At 40.6% G+C, this 17640-nt stretch overlaps 1 protein-coding gene across 3 annotated transcripts in view; it reads left to right on the top strand.

Annotated features, from left to right (window-relative positions):
* Positions 1–9334: 9334 nt before the first annotated feature.
* Positions 9335–17640, top strand: part of PRDM10 (PR/SET domain 10) — a 100007-nt gene continuing 91701 nt past the window's right edge. For 2 of the 3 annotated variants that reach the window (XM_036014645.1, XM_036014646.1), the window contains exon 1: positions 9335–9655. The gene's annotated coding sequence lies outside the window, so the exon portion shown is untranslated. The remainder of the gene's footprint in view (positions 9656–17640) is intronic. The other variant, XM_028528555.2, reaches the window with a different exon arrangement.

The following is a 17640-nucleotide window of genomic DNA, read 5'->3' as shown; positions in this document are numbered from 1 at the left end:
ACAGATAATTGCACAACATATTCATACACACACATAAATGTATAGGGATTTTATCTTCCTTTGTTTTTTGGAAATGAAATATTACACATGTGATGGTCAGTTGTATGTGTCAATGTGTTTTACCCTATCAAACACTAATACAGGTGTTGTGAGGATATGTTGTACATGTGGTTAAAATCCATAATCAGTAGCCTTATAAGTAATATCCTAGATAATCTAAGGGGGTGTGGCCTTACCCAATCAGTTGAAAGGCCTTAAGAGCAGAACTGGTACTTCAGGAAAAAGAAGAAATTCTGCTTGTGAACTGGAGCTGCAGCCTGAGCCAGAGATTTCAGGGTTGCCCTTCCCGATGGGCTGCCCTACGAATTTTGTGCGTGCCTCACCAGCCTCCACAATCCCATGAGCCAACTCCTGCGATAAATCCCCTGATGTATGTCCCCACCGATTCTGTTTCTGTAGTTGAGTCCTGACTGATGCAGCTCACTTTGTTTTTTTTTGTCATTTTGCTTTTTTTATACAATAATATTTCTTGAAAATAGCCCATGGATATGGCTATCATTCCTTTTCTTTAATCACTGCACAATGTTCTATGGTGTGCATGTACTGTTATGTTTTGATTATTGTCAGTTTTATGCCATCATGAAAAATCCTGCATTAAAGACCTGATATTGGTGGGTTTTTTTCCTTGTAGACAGAATTGCAGAATGGAGACTACTGAGTTGAAAGACTTGATAAGTGTCTCCTAAAATTGAATACATATGTATCCATATTTATACATATATATGTATCCACACTTAATTTTAATTGACATTACTACCTTTCCTTCCCAAAAGGCTGCAGCAATTCATAATGCCACTTGCATTATATGAAACTGCTCTAGCAATACATGCTACTTTTTAAAAAAACTTTTTTCTGATGAATATAAAGTAATATCTAATAATTAATTTCTATTTCCTTGATGCTTAAAGTTTGCAAATCTTTTAATATGGTTTTTAAAATATTTTTAGATTTTATTTACTTATTGTAGAGAGAGGGGAAAGGAGGGAGAAGGCGAAGGAGTGTAACATCGATGTGAGAGAGAAACATCAATCACTTGCATCTCGCACACACCCTGACCAGGGAACAAACCCACAGCCCAGGCATATGCCCTGACTGGGAATCGAACTGGTGACTTTTTGTTTTGTGGATCAATGCCCAACCCACTGAGACACACCTGTCAGGGCTTTGATATGCTTTTGGGCATTTGGATTTGCTCTTCCCTGTCATTTTATTAGTGCCCTTTGTTTATTTTACCTTTGGGTGGTTTGCTTCTTTTTAACACTTTATAGGAAATTACTTTTTGTTCTCTGTACAGAATAAATGTTAATGTATTGTTTATGGACTTTGCTTATAGTTTCTATATCTGTAGTTTTTATTTACATGTAATTAAAATATACCTATTGCTTCCATTATAACTTTTTTTTTCCATTACAGCTTCTTGGCTTCAGATCGTGGTGAACAAGCTTACCGATGTCTCTAGAAGAGGTGGTACACAGCATATCCTAGATTGTTTTAGAAGATTTTTATTGTTTTATGTTATATTTTAGTCTTTGGTATTTTTGTTTATGTTACATTTACCTAAAAAAACCTAAGAGGCTTTGGTAAATCTTAATTATAAACAATTGGAGATTAAATTCTCCTTTTCAAATTCTTAACCAATTTAAAAATTTTCTTGACTTATAATTGTCAGAAATCCTAAAAACAATATTAACAGCTTCATTGAGGTATAACTGATACCCATTAAACCGCACATGTTTAAAGTGGGCAACTTAATGAGCTTTGTAATACTCATATGTGCACGTCCATGAATCTGTCACCACAATCAAAAGGGGGACACAGTCACAGTCATTATTTTCAAAAGTTTTGTTTTTGACCTCTGTAATTCCTCCCCACACCCACCTACCTGGGCAATCACTGGTCTGCTTCCTAGTACTACTGATCAGTTTGCATTTCCTAGAATTTTATGTACATGGAATCATAAAGAGAGTGCTCTTTTTTCCTCTTGGTCTGGCTTAGTTTACTCAGCATAATTACTTTGAGATTAATTTATGTTGTTGCATGTGCTGATAGTTTATTTCTTTTTATTGCTCTTTTGTATGGATATAACAGGATGTATTTACCTATTCACCTGTTAATGGACATTCCATTCAGTGCTGGTTCTCACAGAGCAGTGTTTGAACACCGAGACTAGGCTTTTCCACACGCTTTGCATTCATGTTTATTGCCTGTATGGGTTCTCGTGTGTACAGTAAGCAGTGTGATTCAAGAGAAGGCTTTTCTGCCCTGGCTGGCATAGCTCAGTGGATTGAGTGCTGGCTGCGAACCAAAGTGTCGCAGGTTCGATTCCCAGTCAGGCCACATACCTGGGTTGCAGGCCACGGCCCCCAGCAACCGCACGCACATTGATGTTTCTCTCTCTCTCTCTTTCTCCCTCCCTTCCCTCTCTAAAAATAAATAAATAAATCTTAAAAAAAAAGAGAGAAGGCTTTTCTACTCTCAGTATGTTCGTAGATTGTCTCTCCTATCTAAATGTTGTAATACTTAATGAGGTATAGCTTCTGCCTGGAGATTTTAGCACATTCATTGTATTTATAGAGTATCTCTCAAATACAAAGTTCCATTTGCCATCAAATGCTTTTTCACCTTCCTCACATGCATAGGGCTTAGGTCCAGTATGACTTCTCTGGTGTCTAAGGATGCTTGACTTCTGAATAAAAGCTTTCTCATATTTATTACAGTCATAAGATTTCACTCTTGTATGGACTATCTGATAAATAATGAGTTTTTTTTTCCTTTTGGCTGAAGATTTCCTACATTCATTACATTCCTTGAGTTCCCCCCCACCCCAGTATGAACACTTTTATCTTTAGTGAGGTATTGCTTCTACTAGCTAAAGCCACTTTCACGTTGATTTCATTCAGGAGTTTCTTTCCAGTATGAATTTTCTCATGATCTGTAAGATCTGATTTGTTACTGAAGGCTTTCCCACATTCTTTATATGCACAGGGTTTCTCTCCAGCATGTCTTCCGTGGTATCTACTGACTCTTGATGTTTGAATAGAAAGTTTCCCACATTCATAAGTTTTTTTTAGAATGATGAGTATGAAGTTTTCCTATTACAGCTGAAGGCTTTTCACACGTAGCACTTTTACATGATTTCTAATCTAGTGCATTCTTAAATGTAGAGTGAGGGACGAAATTCAAGAGAACACTTGGGCCTTGATCAGTGTGGCTCAGTTGGTTGGGTATTGTTCAGCAAATGAAAGGTTACTTGTTCAATTCCTGGTCAGGGTGCATGCTGGTCAATCCTGGTTGGCATGAGTGCAAGAGGAAACTGATTGATCTTTCTCCCTCCCTTTCCCTCACTCTAAAAATAAATAAAATTTTTTTAATTAAAAAAAAAAAAGAGCTCTGGCTGGTGTGGCTCGGTGGATTGAGCATGGACTGTGAACAAAAGTGTTGCCAGTTTGATTCCCAGTCAGGGCACATGCCTGGGTCCCAGGCCAGGTTCCCGGTGTGGGCCAGGTGAGAGGTAACCACACATTGATGTTTCTCTCCCTCTCTTCCTCTCTCTCTAAAATATATATAGATATAAAAAGAGCACACTTAGGGGGAGGGAGAGAGAGAGGGAAGGAGAGAGAAAACACTTGACTATATTTAGCACTCACATGAATGCACGCTATCCATTATGCATTTTCTTACGACCTCTGAGGTATTGCTTCAGGTTAAAGGTTTGTCTATGTTCATTATATTCATAGCTTTTTCTCCAGTATGATTTTTTGAATGTTTGAGGAAATTTCATTTGGCTGGAGGCTTTCTAACATCCTTACATGTCACAGTTTCTCTTTTTTATTAATTTGCAGGTATATGTTGACACTGTATTTCTAAGAGAAAACCTCTCTCACAATGATTACTCTTCTCTTTTATGTACTGACTTTTGGGAGCAGGGAGGAGAGAAGAAGGGAGGGAGAGAGAGAGAGAGAGGGAGAGAGGGAGAGAGAGAGAGATTTGCTGCTCCACCCATCCATGCACTCATTGGTTGCTTCTCACATGTACCCTGCCAGAGATCGAACTGGCAACCTTGGCCCAAAACTTTGGCACATGGGGTTGACACTGTAACCAACTAAGCTACCCGGCCAGGGCACAATGATTACTCTTAAACGAGATTCTACAAATGAGAGGAACAACAGTATACTCATATCCATAATAATGCTTGCTTGCAGAGAAACATTGTTTGGTGGCTTCCCATTTGCACCCCAATTGGGGATGGAACCTTCAACCCAGGTATGTGCCCTGACTGGGAATAGTACCCACAACATTTTGGTGTATGCTTCAGCCAACTGAACCACCCTGCCAGGGATTTAAAAAAATTAAAATCCATTTTCTAAATTGGATTGTTTGTTTGGTGTTGAGTTGTGTAAGGTCTTTCCATATTTTGAATGTTAACCCCTTTTTAGAGCTGTTGTTTGCAAATGTCTTCTCCCATTTAATTGGTTGCCTTTTTGTTCTGTTGATGATTTCTTTTGCTGTGCAGAAGCTTTCCATTTTGATACAGTCTCACTCATTTATTTTTGTCTTTACTTCTCTTGCCTGTGGGGTCAAATTAATAAAATGTTCTCTGTGACCAAAAAAAAAATTCTTGCTTGCACAGCTTCCCTCATAATGAAATTTATGGTCTAAAATTTTCAAACTGAATCATATCATAAAGGCATTTTCTTTTTCTTAAATTCTTTTAATTTATTGATTTGAGAAAGAGAGAAAAAGGGAGAGAGGGAGGAGAGAGAGACAGACAGACAGACAGACCCATCAATTTTTGTTGTTCCACTTCTTTATGCATTCACTGGTTGATTTTTCTGTGTGTCCCATTGGGGACTGGACTTGCAACCTTGGCATATCAGGATGATGCTCTAACCAACTGAGCTACCCAGCCAGGGCCACAGGTGTATTTTCTTAAAATAACAATGTTTGATGGAAAATACTTTTCCATTTCATACATTTTCTTTTTCCTTGACTGTATTTCATGGAGAAAGAACCAGTGATTTAAAGTCTTCATGTTGCTTCTCTCTCTTATTAACTTCCCAGGCTTTTTCTGGACAGCACCTCCGTTATAATTCTTTCTCCAACATCCATGACTCCAGCTGTTTGAACTGAAAGTCACATCCAGTTTTGTGACTTAAGATTTCTGGGAGTCTGGGCCACAAACAAAGGCAGATACCCCATCATGGCAAGTTCTTTTGAAAGTCACTTATTAGTTTAAAATGCATTTTATTTTCAGACAACCTACATGACATATTTTTCTTAAAAACACTGTGCTTCTGCTCCAAATAAATGGAGGTTAAAATAAATGAAGAGTTCATGGTAACATCAGTCCCATTTATCCTAGTTGTGGTGTATGGATGCAAAACAGAGGCCAGGTATGATGACAGGTGATAGATCCGAAATTGCCCAATTTGTTCACATTTTCCCATTTCTAAACCATACTTAAAGAAAATCAATGTGAGGTCACACCATCCTTTGGTAGTTCAGCAGATCTGGATTCACATTTTCGCCAAGAAGAACCCTGCAGGTTTTGAAATTATCGAGACTGTGCTCTATTTGCTCCACAGCCCCTGTCATCAATGCTTTACTATTTCTGGACTCTGTTCTTCAGTTCCCCTTTGATTGATTTGAAGTCATCTTTGATGTACTGCTTGTAGGCTTGTGCCCTTACCAGGAATCGAACAGGCAACCTGTTGCTTTGCAGGAGGACATCTAACCAACTGAGCCACACCAGTCAGGGCCATTGATAATTCTTGCTTGAAAAAAAATTTAAGAATTGTTACAGTTGCTGCCACATATTATTTTTTCTTCCCAGAATTCCCTTTCTTATCAGTGTGCTTTCCTCTGTAATGACGAACTTTACATGTTTACTCACTGACTTTTTTTCAACCTTTGTAGATTCCTCACTCTGTTACGCATTTTTAAAAAAGTCTTTAAAAATAGCACCCACAATATTCTAGTTGTTTCTATTGACCCAGCTTATCTGCTACACTATTGGCAACACCTGTTATTCTTCACCTCTCACTCTTTCTTTCGGTAACTCCTGAGTTTCCTAATCCTCCCCTGAAGCTGCTTCCACCTCCATTTTTCCAGATACACATGTTATCCTTTTTTTTAATTGATGAGAGAGAGAGATTGATTGATTTGTTGTTCCACTTATTTATGCATTCATTGGCTGCTTCTTGTATGTGCCTTGACCAGGGATCCAACCTGTGACCTTGGCATATCGAGACAATGCTCCAACCAACTGACCTACCTGGCCAGGGCATGGGTTATCTGTCTTTATCTTTCTTTACCCTCAGCAACATCAGATGCAGCTGACTACTACATTCTTTCTTCCCTTGGCTTCTCAGACACCATCCTCTTCTGTTCTCTTTTACTGGCCTTCAGTGTCTCTTTCCTGTGTCTCCTCTCTAAATTCAGCAGTTTCCATGAGCTTCACCCTAGACTTTCTTGTGTTCTCTAGATGCTATCTCCCTCATCTAATCCTCATGATGACCTTACCTAATTAGACTTCATGTAATCCCATGTAAATACAATTTATTGTCTGATAAATTCTAAAATTATACTGTAGCCCTGATCTCTCCTTGAGTTCTAATTGCCCCATATGTCCAGCTGAAATTCTAAAAGATATTTAAAACTTAACATGACTATGACAGAACTCTTACTGATCCTGCCATTTCTCAGTTAAGGCTTCAACAATTACTTAGTCACCCAAGTCTCAACTTTACCACTCTGTTGTCATCACTAGAAATCTACACTCTGTCCCATTAGCTCATCCATTCACAAGTTCTGTGGCTTTACTTCCAAAATATATGTTTCTATGCCCCCCATTTACACTATTTGACTCCCCATTTTAGTCAACATTACCATTATTTCTTGTGTACAGCTTGACAGATTCCTTACTACCCACCTTGTCTTTGTTTTTTTATCCCCTCCTCAAACATACAGCAGCCAGAGTTTTTTTTTTAAAAAGTGGCATCATACCCTTGCTAAAAACCACCAATTACTTTAAATTGTACTTAAAATACAATAACAACACTAATACTATAGCCTTCAAAGCCTTGTAGGATTTGGTCCTTGCCTATTTCCCCAAGTTTTCTTGTAGTATGATACTCCTCTTCTTGTGTTCCAGCAACTCTGGCCTTCTTACTGTTTTTTAGTGTGTTAGAGTGACAGGTCCTTAAAGGCAGGGATTTTTAATGTGTTGTGTTTTCCCAGAACACCTATGACAGTGCCTGGCATATCATCGTCATTCAATGGAAGAAGGAATTAATATGTGCATGCCGGGATTTTCTTTTCCCTTCATGCCTTTACATGTGCACTTCTCTCAGCCTGGAATGCTTTCCAATATCTTAACATGGGTGGCTCATGTCCATCATCCAAGTCTTAGCTCAGATGTTAGTATCTTAGAAAGGACTTCTTTGACAATCTATTTAAATTGCCAGCATTCCCTTCCCTTTTGCATTTTCTAGTTTTATTTTCTTCATGGCACCAACCATCACCTGGAATTATCTTATTTATTTTCTTCTGTTGCATCCACTAGAATGTAAGGTCCAGGAGAGCAGGGACTTTTTGGAGGAAGGGACCCCATTCTATCCTCATTGTTTAGAACAGCAACTGGACACAGTGTATAATCAATAATTACTTGTACACTGAAAGGGGTGAATTCTACTGTGTGTAAATTTAAAAATTATTTTAAAATTTTATATAACATGCAGATTCCTGTTTTAGAACAGAACTTCTGAATAAAATAAATCTCTGGGGTGGGACCTATCTATAGTATTTGTGCACTCTGAAGTCTCAGACCATTTCCCACATGATGGTGAGCTGGGCCTCCAGTCAATATAGCCTCATTTCCTTATGGCACGTTTCCCTTCTGGGTTCCTTGGTGTCATTTTTGGTCCGCAGACCTCAGCTGGGAGTCATTCCAGTTCATCCGAGAGGATGTAAATAATGTCAAATCTCGGAATGGGGGAAGCTCTCTCTAGAGGCCAAGGGGCAGAAGAGTGGACATGCCAGACCTCTGGCATTATCTAGCCGGGCACTAAAGGGGAGCATTAGAATGACTCTTAATTGACAGAGTCTTCCCTAAGGCATCTGACTTTCAGATCCTGTTAAGAGCTAATAGTATCTCTTACTATGAATGCTAAACTCTGGCTCATCAGGCCCCAATTCACACTTCTTTGCAATTAAATTCCCCAAGTGTTTACTGATAGTCTTTATCCCAAGTCCAGTGCTGCTTGCGCAGGGGTCTGTGGAGAAATGAGACCCAGCGTAGTTACAAAGTTGGTTACAAAGTAGTCAACTGTCTTCGAGTTTTAAAAACATCATGTTCTCCCATTCTTTCAACTTTGTTTCCAGTTTAAAAAAAAAAAACCAGGAAAGAGGATATTGTTGAATGAATTTTACGATCTCCTCCTCCACCAAGATATTTTCTTTTTTCTTGGTTAGCCATAGTTTAGTAATTTGATGTATTATCGTAATTTAAGTTCTAGTGTGCTATTTTAGACGGAAATCTCACTTAATCTTCAAAATAACGTAGCCAGGTAGATGTTACAGAAGGGCACACTTCCTAAAGATAGGAAGTTTCCCGGTTTCTCCAGATCTAGTTGCCGTTCACTTCAGGGGTTAACTAGAGCGGCCTTTCTTGCTAAAACTGCTTGAGCTTATTTTTATGCACTCGGTGGCCCTTTGAGAAGACAATTTTAAGGGACGGTAGTATATGGAATCCTGAAGTTAATAGTTAAATTATTGGTTGACCAGTGTTGAATAATACTTCACATTTCCGAAAAATCATTTCCTTTTTTAGAATGTAAGGGGGAAAATGCAGTGAGGCGCTCCAGGGTTTGGCAGACACTGAACAGAGTTGGCGGGTCAGAGATGAAAGGAAGCGTGGACAGCCCCACCAGCGCTGGGCTCCCGCGCAAACCTTTGCGACCCTAGAGCCCGAGGCCAGGAATTGGCCTTCGGCGCGGAGCACCGGGACACGGAGCCTCTCGGGTGTGGGGGCCTGGCTTGAAAACCCAACCTGCAGTCCAACCTCTCCACCTGGGACGAGGAGGCCGGCCGTTTACCAGTCCCGGAGCCCGCGGGACGCTCAGAGACCCGTCGACTCTGAACCTCAGGAGTCGGCTTTTCTGATTGGCTTAGAGTATGAACGCAGACTAACGCTGCCTGAGACTCGCTCTTTGATTGGGTTTTAAAGGAACAGCAGAGCACGAAATAAAGAGGCCTTCACTCATTGGGCCATTGTGTGAATCTCCTTTTGGTTTCTCTGCCGACTGAATTAGCGTCTCGGGATCTTCGTCATGAGTCTTAAATCTGGGCCTGTCAGTTCGCCCCAGCATTACTCGTCTCTAGGCTAGGCATGGGGTTTACAGAGTCAGCCAATCACATAACGCCGAGATCAGGTTGCTAGGCAGATTATGGTAATGACGCCCCGCCTTTTATGCTGCTCCCACTCTGCGGCGGGAAGAACCACCTGGAGGTGGCGGGGGGGGATTGATTTCCATCACCCCTAGGGAGAGAGGATCGGGGACCCGCTGATCTTCCAGCTCCCCTCACCCAACATCGTGTAAGTACCTACAGGATTAAGGGAACCGGATAAGCCGGCGTCCAGAGTACCCCATCGACTGGGAGGGTGTTTCGTCTTTGCTTAGTCCCACCCAAAATGGCGCCAAGCTCTTTCCGCGTCTCAGAGCCCGGCCGGGGCCAACCGACCGCGGACCCGGGTGGGGGGGGATTGATGGTGGTGGTGGTGGGGGGGAGAAATCCCGGCGGCACCGCCCGATGGTACAGTCCAGCCAGGGCTGGGACGCGGCACCTCACTCGGGGTGGGGGGGGGTCAAACATCTGCACCTTCTAAGGGGAAAGGGGCAAAAACCCCTAGAGGAGTCCCTCCTGGCGCTGCGTTCCGCGATGGCCTCGGCGCCGCTTCGCCCCTGCCTTCCCCACGCGCAGCCTCCTCCCTGCGACCCCGGAGTGGCTCGCAGGCTCCGCTGGCCGCGCGCACCTCTCCTCCCCTGCCCGCATTGGTTGGGCCGGGACGGCAGTTGGGCGCCCGGCGCGCGCTCCTGCGGCGGCGGTTGGGCGGGCGCTCGGGGTGCTGCGGGGCGTCTCCCGTGGCCAGGGCCGGGGGGACTACGCGGGGGTGGCGGCGCGACACCGGTCTTCGGGGCCGGTGGGCAGGGAACCCGTTCCTTGAAGGGCTCCACGGGAGGGGCCCTCTGCTTTGTCTTATGAGGCCGTGCCGCCACCTGCCATTGATTGCTGGTGTCCCATTCCTTATTTACAATTTTGCGTCACCGAGACCCGGGAGGCCCTGCTTGGAGGGGCTTGGAGATGGCCCGTTGGGGTCAGTCTCCGGAAACAGTGGCCCGGGGTGGGCTGGGCGGAGCTGAGGTCCACCTGCGCTGTATGTCGAGTGCAAAGGCGGGAGTCATAGGCCTTTGGGGAGCCGCTTGATGTTATAGTTTCCAGCCGATCATCGGCTTTCATTAAGCACTTGTTAGTCCGTAGCCAGGTATTAGGTATTATGTCTCCTAAGTGAACGCACAGCTGTTGCATTTCGTGTGCGTGCGTGTTTAGCCTGGCTTGGATTTGCTGGGTTTCAGTCGATTTTCGGTCGATATTTGTGTACCTTTAAGCACAAGGAGGGCTGGTTGGGGTGCAGTTATCGAGGACCCAGCTCAGTCCTGTCTGATTCGCCTGTTCAAATCTTGCCCGGCTGGCTCATCACCCCCCAAAGTTCTTTCAAACTCCGCAGTATTTACCTTTACTAAAAACAAAATCACTCGGGATTGTTTCGTGGTCTCTTTTTCTGACCCGTTCCTTTATTGCTTTAAGCTCATCGAAGTCAGGAAGGTATATTGTATCTTTTTAGTACTCTCCTACCCACTCCACCCCCGGCACCACCATGGCTTCTATCTACCTCGATTAACAATACTCACATGTTGCTGTAGAATTGAGAAACAAAAACAAAGGATTGGTTGGAGCAAAGCCAGGTTTAAAGCAGTCTGGAGCCAAACTGGTGTACTTGGGAAGTAATTTATAGGTTTACTCTTTTCATAAACTGAGCTGAAATTCTCATAAAACGAACTATTTTAAAGTGTAAAATTTAGGAGTAGATTTACATTTTTAACATTTGAACCAAGACGTTTTCTCCACCTTGTGACTCCTGTTATACATTTATTCCTTGAGCACCCACTCTTGGCTCTGCTCTGTTTTGCAAGGGTGCTAAACAGCTGTTTTTCTAAATAAGCCATTTTTGGTTTAATGTTGTGTAGCGTGCTCCACCGCATATTAATGTGTGCATTGTATACGGTTCGTGCATGTGAATGTGATCAAGTATGTATCATAAATAAGGCAAAGTCCATGTCTTTGAAGGGCCCTGCAGGCTTTTTGCTAAGAGATTATGGTGATAGAAGGGAGCACATATCAATTTAACATAATCATAAATCTATTGGCGCTGCTTCAATTTCCACTTGTATAAATTTATTTTTTTCTGATCATTGTAGAAAACACAGAAAGTAGAGAAAAAATTACCTAAAGTACAATTACCAAAGGTAATCCCTGCTGATACTTTGCTGTGCTTCAGAGCTTACGTGTGCATAAAAACATTTTCACAAACTTGTCCTTATGGTATGTGGTTTTTGTATCTTTTTTTTTTAAAGTAGATAGATACCTTATGACTTCAGTGATAATTTGCCACTTTCAGTAGTTTCCCCCATTAGTTGAAGGGGGTATCATGAAATGCTTTGAATTAAAAGAATTATAATATTTGATTCCTTTTACCATTTAAATGCATAACCCATTGGGATTGGTTTCTGAGTAACAAGCAGAATTGTTCAAAGAGTTGAGAAATATGAGCTATAATTTTGATTTCCTTAATAATTTAATAGTACAAGTACTGTAATTTCATTAGGTAAAAATAGTAAACTATTAAACATCTTGTCTCTGCAGTGTTTGTTCTGTTTAGTCAGTCTTTGTTTGAAAATACAAGGCTGATGTACTTTGACCTATTACCACTAAAATACATGGTTTCCTTACCCAACCTACTTTGGAAAATGTGTAGACACACCCTGTCCAGCAATTTGTATGTTTTTGCACAAGCAGAATCTATTGACTGTTTAAATCTATTGTAGGTACTTTTATAAATTTACTTTAAATAAATTTATCATAGCAAATGAGAATTTGGTCTGATGTAGCAACAGTAATGAGTTGAGAAAAAACATATGTTCGCTACAACCACATCTTTGCAGTGGTTCTGCTCAGATTCTGCTGGAGTACTGGGGTAAGGGCAGGAAGGTGAGGGGGTGTTTTTTTCTGACTACTATTTTGGTCACTCTCTGTTGAAGCCTTGTCTCCGTCTTTTGATACTATGTACATGATTTAGTTGAATCATTACTGAAGGATATCTGGCCTCTGTCCTTTTATTATCAATGTGGTAACCCTAGTTCCAGACTTAATGTGTAACATTCTGAACTGGTACCTTTCCAGTTTATTTCCTACAGCTCCTTTGTGACATTGATACTTCATGGTTAGTGCTGAAACATTTTTTCCAATCCCTTTGTAAAATCCTGCAACAGCTTTCTCTTGTCCATACCTGTGTTTTAAGTTTGTTCCGATTGTGGAAAGCACCTGGATGAAGGTTTTTTTCGATAACTTTGAAATAATTTAGAGAATTGGAAAGGGGAGAGAATTGGAAAGGGAGGACGGGGGTTATGGATAATCCTAAATCATAACTATAGTAAGGGCAGTTAAAACTTGGTGAAAACAATCATTATAAAATCAATACTGCTAAAGTGATATTATTATTACTCATTTCTTAGTTGAACCCTCATTTTAACATGAGAATATTGGAGCTAAATACTCTTTTTTTTTTTTTTAACCCATGCCCTTGACTTTTAGTGTCTGGTTACTGTCCATAGCTTCTTTCCTGCTGTGATCTTTAAAGTAGCTATTCTTTAGATCTGAGCTGTCCAGTATGGTCTGTGGAGCACTTTGAAACATGGCTAATACTGTAAATGTGAAATACATCCCCAATTTGAGATTTAGCATGAGAAACCCCCAAATACTTTTATTTCTAAAATATTGGTTATATGTTGAAATAATATGTTGCATGTATTAAATTAAATAAAATATTATAATGCATTTAGCCGTTTTTTAAAGATTTTGTTTATGTATTTTTAGAGGGGAAGGGTGAGAGAAAAAGAGGGAGAGGAACATCATTGTGTGGTTGTCTCTCGTATACCCTCCACTGGGCACCATGCCTGCAACCCAGGCATGCGCCCTGACCCGGAATGGAACTAGCGACCCCTTGCTTCACAGGCTGACACTCAATCCACTAAGACACACCAGTGACGGCTAATTTAGCCTGTTTTTTACTTTAAAAAAATTTACAAGTACAAGTGGCTTACATGTGTGTTTGTATGTTTCTTTTGAACAGAGAGACCTTGGACAGTCCAATAGGGGTGAGTGTTCCCAAGTAGCACTGTCATACAATTTTTTTTGTTTTTATGTGGTTTTTTTTTTTTTTGTATTTGCCTTTTTGGTTCTTTAGTTACTACTAATAGGTGTATCTGCTTATTTTAGTGCTTATGTTAGCTCTCACAGAAGCATTATTATTCATTTGAAGAACACCTTAATATTACAACTACTTCCTGATAATTGAGTTAACTGTTATTGAATTAATATATTCAATTAATAATTTATTTGAACTTAAGGTAATAAAATGACAACTGTTGAGCACATAATCTATTAACAAAAAAGTTGAGCTTAGCATAAGCAACTGAATTTTCCCAAACTTGGTCTGTTACTTACTGACTTAAAATTATTTTAAAAAATTGATTTGGGAGAGAGAGGAAATGAGAGAGAGAGGAGAAACATTGATTTGTTGTTCTGTTCGGCGATGGACTCATTGGTTGATTAAACCTTGGCTGTCAGGATGATGAGCTAACGAACTGAGCTCCCTGGCCAGGGCCTGATTTTTGTCATGTACCATTTTTCAAAGATTTGAGATAGATTTCTGGGAGGAACTTAAAACAGAAAATCAAGCTCGTAAGTGTTTCTCCCTGCGATTTAAGAAAAGGCCGTAATAGTCTCATTCTGAGTGTGGAACTCTTGGGACGAGATTGTGAGATAACTGTCCTTTTACACTCAGTTAAAGAATCATGGCCTACAGGTAAAAATCATATTCTTTAAACCTGTGTTCGGGAGCACCGAGACAGTTTTGCTCTAATTGACCTCTGTAGAGGTATTCTCTTCACTACCCTCCATGGAGGCTTGGTAGCCACAGGACTAACGGTGCGGGCTCTGGGGACGAAGGAACCTATTCATATCTCAGGTCAGTGGACTGACTGTGGCCTTGGGCCCATTACTTCTGTAAGCCTTAGTTTATCAAATCATTCATTAGTTTCCTTATTAACGGGGATAATAACAGTGCCAGTCTCACAGACTAGCTAAGAGAATTCTTGTTACTATGCACTGCAACAGTAAAAATGGCGCAGTAACATTTACTGAGTTTCAGACCCTCTGCTTCAGCCAAATTGGCCATCCCATTGTCCCTACAATGGTCACGAGCTCTCCTTCATGTTCGTACTCCTTCATTTCTCAAATGGATGGAATGTTTATCCTCTCTGCCCACTCCTTTTTCCTCCCCCAGTTCTGTCCACTGAAATCCCATCCATCCTTCTAAAGCAGTGGTTGGTAAACTTTTTTTTTTGTAAAGAACCAGGGAGTAAGCATTTGTGGCCCGTGGTCCCTGTTGTAATTAATGACCTCCACCCCTGCAGGGAGAGAGCGAAGCTATGTTCCAATGCAACTTCACCTTGAAGTAATAGGACTTTCACATGCCATGAAATACTCTTCTGAGCTTTTCCACCTATTTTATTTTTTAAAAATGTTTGGTTTCTAGTTTCTTTTTTCTTTTTTTAATTGTATTTTTTCCATTGCCATTTATTCCCTTTACACCTCCTCTGCCCACAGGCACTGCACTGTTGTCTGTGTCCAGGAGTGCTTTCTCCTTTTTGCTCCATCCCTCCACCTCCTGCCCCCGCCCCCACCCAGCCCAGAGCTGTCAGTCTGCTCTCTATGAGTCTGTCTCCATTTTGCTTGTTAGTTCAGTTTGTTCATTAGATTCCACAAAGAAGTGAAATCATATGGTATTCATCTTTTTCTGACTGGCGATTGCACTTAGTTTAGCATAATGTTCTCCAGGTCTATCCATGGTTTCACCAAAAAAAGAAGAAAATTTTCAACTATTTTAAAATGTAAAAACCGAGTCGTAGCTCACAGGCCACACCAGAACAGGTGTCCCATTGCCCGTGGGCTCTGGTTTGCCAGCCTCTGAACTGGAGCTAATTAAAGGCACATATTCCTCCCTGCTAACCATCGTACTTGAAAGTGATTTTTTTTGGTCTATAAATGTCCTGCAGCACTTTTGTCCTGCTTTGTTGCAATAGTAACATTTATCAAGTATTTAATTTGTATCCTATAGCAATGATTTGTGCTTATTTCTTGCTTCCTGAACATGTTATAAATTCCTTAAAGCTATGGATATTTTTTAGCCCCCCTCATATACAATGCCTTTCACTTAAAAGTCTAATAAAAGGTTTGGAGGTATAAAGAAGTGAGTACAATTAAGACATTCAAAGTGATTACTGAAGTTTTCTTCCTTTTCTTCAAAATTCTTATTTTTGTATGCTTATCTTACCTACCATTTTCTTAGCATTGTTCAAGATTTCGAGGCCAGTCTATTGGGGGTTATTTTCAGTCCTGCCACAGAGCTTACAATGAATGTTCTGATAGTGGGATAGCTGTGAGTATCACTTTGTGTTTGCCTCACTTTTTGTGTCCTTTCTCAGGCACCTGTTTTTGTTTCCGTCTTAAAGTGTGGCCTTGACAGAGCATGTGCAGTACCTACCTCACAAGTGAGACAAAGCAGACAGAAGTGTAGTGAATTATATGAGAGGAGCTCACGCTAGGAGCAAGGTATTTGTGTTTCTCAGACTCAGGAGGTGGTGTGTGTATTGCCAGGATTTCAGTCTCCTACTCATCCTTTATTCATCCTGTCTTTCAATCTTTTCCTCTTGAATCTGATGAAATTACTCTGGATTTTATGTACTTCATGATTTGTTTAGTATAAGGACCCGTGACTAATAGGTGTTTGGGACCCTTGCTGTGTGACATGTAAGTTTTCTCAAGTATGTTGAACCTGTTGGAATGACATATGACATAACCTCAAAACAGTAGCCCTGGATTTAAAACTTAATTGTGTAGCATTAATTGTGCTTTGATGAACTTTGTTTCATTTAAACATTTTAAGGAAGTACATATCATATTTATACATACTTATTCCAAGCTCTAGATATTTCATCAAAATATGTTTTTACACATTTTAAAAATAATATCTTTTTTCAGATTGATGGATTTTCAACAGTTGTAAGCTGTAGGAGATGTATTTTAAGTTTAACAAAATATGTATAAGGTCTTTACAGAAAAAATTCTAAAGCTTTCTTGAGTAAATGTAAAAAAAATGAATAAATGGAAAGACACACTGGTTCAAGGATTGGCAGGTTCAATAGTGTAAGGTGTCAGTTGTTTGGAAACTTGACTTACAGATTTAATATCCCAGCAACTTTTTAAAAACTAGACAGGCTGATACTAAAATTTTTGTCAGGGCCCAATAAGTGGCAAGATACTGTTGAACAAGAAAAAGAAATTGGGAAAACTGCTCTGCTAGAGATGAAGAAGAGTGCCAATGATTAAAACTGTGGCATTGGCATTGGGATAGGCTGACAGGCCAACGGAACACCATGGGGAGTCCAGAAGCAGCTTCACATACGTTCAGACATTGATCTGTGACGCAGGAGGCATGGCAGATTAGATCAAAACAATGAACATTTGTTTTTTTTATTGTTTATTCTGTTACAGTTGTCCCATTTTTTTCTCACTTTGCCCACCTCCACTCAGCTCGCCCCTCCCTCCCTCAGTCAAGCCCCACTCTGTTGTTTGTGTCCGTGTGTCATTCATACCTATTCTTTGACTAATCCCTTTTCCTTCTGCCATTTCTCCCTTCCCACCTCCCCTCTCACAGCTGTCTCTGTTCCACATTCCATGTCTCTGGTTCTGTTCTGCTTGTAAGTTTATTTTGTTCATTAGATTCCAGTTATAAGTGAGATCATATGGTGTTCGTCTTTTACCAGCTGGCTTATTTCACTTGGCATAATGCTCTCCAATTCCATCCATGCTGTTGCAAAAGGTAAGAATTCTTTTTTTCTGCTTCATAGTATTCCATTGTGCAAATGTACCACAGTTTTTTAATTTTCTCATCTACTGATGGGCACTTAGGTTGTTTCCAACACTGGGCTAAAACAATATACCATTTAGAAGTTAATATAGGAGAATTCATTCATGACCTCAGTGTAGAGAAGGGTTTCTTAAATAAGGTTAGTTGCATTCAGAATGCTAGACAAGAGTCTAGAACAGCAACTTCAGAAAAGGAGAAATCCAAATGTCTGAGAAACACATGCAAAGGCGTTCAGTCTCGTTAATAACGAA

This window comes from Phyllostomus discolor, chromosome 13 (assembly GCF_004126475.2).
Source record: "Phyllostomus discolor isolate MPI-MPIP mPhyDis1 chromosome 13, mPhyDis1.pri.v3, whole genome shotgun sequence".
In the NCBI taxonomy this organism is placed as follows: domain Eukaryota; kingdom Metazoa; phylum Chordata; class Mammalia; order Chiroptera; family Phyllostomidae; genus Phyllostomus; species Phyllostomus discolor.
This window is presented reverse-complemented; position numbering and strand designations above follow the sequence as displayed.